The following is a 4,402-nucleotide window of genomic DNA, read 5'->3' as shown; positions in this document are numbered from 1 at the left end:
GGTTTTATACATGAAGGCAACAAATGCAACACACAGTGGCTGCCTTGAATTCTTTTATTTAAAAACAAGACGTGATATTAATATACTTCTTGACTTATACTGATTGTTTTTCATACCAGGAATTGTAAAACATCTACTAGCCATGATGTATGTAAGTACATCCCTTTTGCTTGGTACATCTTTGCTGTGTACAGTTTTCTAGTAAAATAAATCAACCTTACATGTAAACAGAATCACTACATCCTGCAAACACAGAGAATGTGAAAAGAATCACTGAAGTGTTGCCACTCTAGGGCAAAATACATAAAATTAAATGGAATGTTAGGTCACGCTAGAACACAGTATTCAATTAAGGAAGCACAGCCAATTTGTTAGCATAACGTCATGTCTTAGGCGACTAAGCACAGGGACAGAAGCCAAGTGTATTCAATAGCTCTGAGTAAATGTATTAAAATAAATCATGTTTTATAGTACAGTGCAGCAATAATAAAGTGGTGTTTAGTCAGCATTTATTTATATATATATATATATATATATATATATATATATATATATATATATATATATATTTATTTATTTATTTATCTTTGTTGACCAGGAAAGCCTAACTGGGCAGGGCCCATTTATCAGCAGTGGCTCCATTATAGCACATTTGTCTAACAAGGGAATTTCAGACAGTTCTCAGAAAAAACAACAGTTACATTTCTCATGAAAAAACAAACATAATTACAGGACATGTATATACAATAAAGTATTTACATCTACAATTATAAGTCTATACTGTTTTTATAGCTCTAAAATTTTGCAGGACATAAATGGATTAATACTGCAGAATAGAAAACATTGTTGTGAAGAAGTTTAGTGTTCTTGATTTTCAGTAAAGCCTGAGTTTGAAACAAGTAATGAAATACGTTGTAAAATTATGTAGGAAGGGAGAGTTTAGTATTGTATAGGTTTGTAAAGAGTTCAAGAGATATAATGAAGTAACCAGGTAAGTGACTGATCAGTGAACCTTTTTCAGACATGACGAGTCCACGAGGGCAAGGGTAAATACTATATAAATTGTGTGTAGTACATCTATCTACCATCTATCTATGCTTTATCTATCTGTCATATATCTATACTTTATCTATATGTCTGTCTGTCTATCTATCTATCTATCTATCTATCTATCTATCTATCTATCTATCTATTTATCTACCTATCTAATCTGTCTATTGTTTTATCTGTCTGTCTATCCATCTATCTATCTATCTATCTATCTATCTATCTATCTATCTATCTATCTATCTATCTATCTATCTATCTATCTATCTATCTATCTATCTATCTATCTATCTATCTATCTATCTATTGTTTTATCTGTCTGTCTAGCCATCTATCTATCTATCTATCTATCTATCTATCTATCTATCTATCTATCTATCTATCTATCTATCTACCTATCTAATCTATATGTCTATTGTTTTATCTGTCTGTCTATCCATCTATCTATCTGTCTATCTATCTATCTATCTATCTATCTATCTATCTATCTATCTATCTATCTATCTATCTATCTAGCAAATCAGCCAACATGGATTAGAGAACATTCATTTATTCCTTTGCTGTCCTATTCATCAAATAATGGGCATAAGTTGTAGCTGTAACCCTGAATGAGACACCAAGTCCTTCACAGAATACACTGCATGCTCACCTCTGTGCAGTTTTGAGGGTCATTGGTTCACCGATTGACAATTTATGAGAGAAAACTGATGACCCTGACAAAAGCCCACACAAACCAAGGGAGGGCATGCACACTCGGCACAGACAACAGCCCAACTAGTGACTGATCCTGAGAACCAAATAGTATGACCTGCTTATAGTAATTAAAAAAGCAAACAAATAAATGATTTCTACTTTTTAATATGCATAATGTACAAGCAAAAATATTATAAGTCTCAGCTAATTATTCTACATTTTCCTGCAAATCTTGGATGCAAGATAGATCAAAGAGTTATTCATATCACAGATGATTATACAATATCATGTTCAGTCAAGACTGCTTTTTCCAAGGAATCTCTGTATATGGAAGAAAGCTATGTATTTTATTTTAAAATGTGAAATTAATATCTAGTTTATTTCAAAGCCACATTGGACATAGTTGCAGGGTAAGTTTAATGGTTAAGTTTGGCTCTGTGCCTACACACACCTCCAAAGAAACTCCTTAACTTTTTTATATAAAGATATACTTTAAATGTGCTGTGACCAGTCTACTAGAATAGAACTGCAGATCTGAACTCCATCTGCAAGTCCTAAAGCCTTTGTGGCTCACAATTAAGAAGCTTGTTAGACAAGGAGAGAGAGATTCTTTGAGGAATGCCATAACAATAATGATAAAGTTTTCACTAAAGCGAAAGCGTCACATTTTGAGTAAGAAGCAATACTAAAATCAATACTAAGATTATAACAGTACAAAAAAGCACTGCCACAGTTTTATCATCTTTTTACCTAATTAAGTCTCAATAATCCAAGCTTAGATCCAGACTCATACAGTAAGTGTGGACTTTCTTGGGGTTATATAGTTAGCATGTGGTGTCTGAGGAACAAAAAACAAAGTTATACAGGATTGATGTCCAGCCCACTTGATCAGAGCATGTGTACTATAAAATGTCTTCTGTTTACATATACACAGAAAACAGTGGTATGTCCAGATACCTGGCACCAAGGGATATGAGATATTTTAATGGGAGTAATTATAAATATCTAAATATCTAGTCTAGCTTGATTGTTCCAAGGCTGCAAATGTCATAGGAAGAAAATCATTTAGAAAAACTGCATTAGTTGTAGAAGGCTGATGGCAACAAGTAATAAGCAACCTATTCTTTTATGTGCACATTTTTTCTAGGCAAATGTTTCCATCAACACCTGCCAGCCATCAGCCGCACCTATATGTCTTGAGCCAATTCATTCACCTGATACAAAAGAGTCTGTTGCATGGGCTGCATGAAGGTGATAATCGGCTGTAGGAAGCCATCATCCATGCATATATGGAGGGTGTTTGTGCTCTAATCTTCATATTACGATCTGCTCTGCTTCCTTAGGATGATGGGTTCTTGTCAACACAGCTTGGCCTTTTCCCCTACCCTGAATGGAGATACCCACATTAAAGGATGAACCCTGATTGCCCCTAGTTTGGGGAATTACTCAGCAGTCTTCCCCTCTCCCTTTGTAGCCACATCATTAATTATGCAGAGCTCAGGATATTTATATTTATTGTTCACCTTCCTCCTCCTCTGCTGGCTGAAATAAACACTCACATCTCCATGATAGCCTATAATGCCACCCCCTAAATATGCATACTCATACACATGCATCCATGAAAGATACTACCAATGTCTTGATAGGACCAAACATGTGGTATCCTGTACATCTACCTGTCCAATAGGTGCTGACACTGTAGCACACTGGACACCTCCATTCCCCAGGATGACTGAATTAGTACTGGACACATACTCTCACCTTCCCTGATTAGCCACTCCAGCACCCATATTGACTGTAACTGATCTCAGGCCATCTCGGTCATAGTCAGAGATTTATCCCTCTGCATCTCAGAGCTGACCATTTATCAATGTCTTCAGTGCTTTTACAGTTCAACTACTTGAAATTCTGACTCATTTTTTCTTTCTTTGCCTGTCGATCTTCAGAGCACCTCATAATATATTTCTCCCTTATCTTCTAACCCTTGTTTAAATGGCCTAGATTATACTTCTCCCTACTTAGGTAGATGTCACTAGATAGGTGCTAGATGACTTGAGGATACATATGATGGGTATTTGGAGATAGCACCTTCCAGAGTAGATCACCTGGGGATGTTATTCAGGCATACATGCTGTTGTTCTATTTGCTTTTTTTTAATGATGAGTGATTGCTTAAACTGTGGTCATTGATTCATAGTCATATATATGAGAAGTTATGGGGATTTAGTTGCATGCAGCATATGCACAAATATAAATCACATTATTGTGGAGCTGTGGAACTCTGCATAGCTGAGCAGCATTATTTCAGACTTCTTTTCTGAAGGTTCTCCTATGGTTCTCTAATCATGTGCATTATCCACCAACATCACACTGAGACTCCTAGGCTGCACTGTGTGAACATGCCAAGGTACACATCCTTGTCAGCAGGCTGTACTGCAAAGGGCTTACACACTTACTGAACAACTCCTCCCACTACAGGCAAATAATCCATGCCTCATCATGTCTCTTTTCCCATATATCATCTATAGCAAGTGCCTAACTACTATTCAAACTAAGGTCACCTAGTCAGCAGTCAGCAATGGATTGCTTTCCATCATGGATGCTGTTGCAAAGTACACAGTAATGCCACTTCCCCTATGAGTGCACAAATTCCAACTCACCAA

This window comes from Protopterus annectens, chromosome 11.part0, assembly GCF_019279795.1.
Source record: "Protopterus annectens isolate FY-2018-M chromosome 11.part0, PAN1.0, whole genome shotgun sequence".
Lineage (NCBI taxonomy): Eukaryota > Metazoa > Chordata > Ceratodontiformes > Protopteridae > Protopterus > Protopterus annectens.
Note: the sequence above shows the minus strand (reverse complement) of the source record.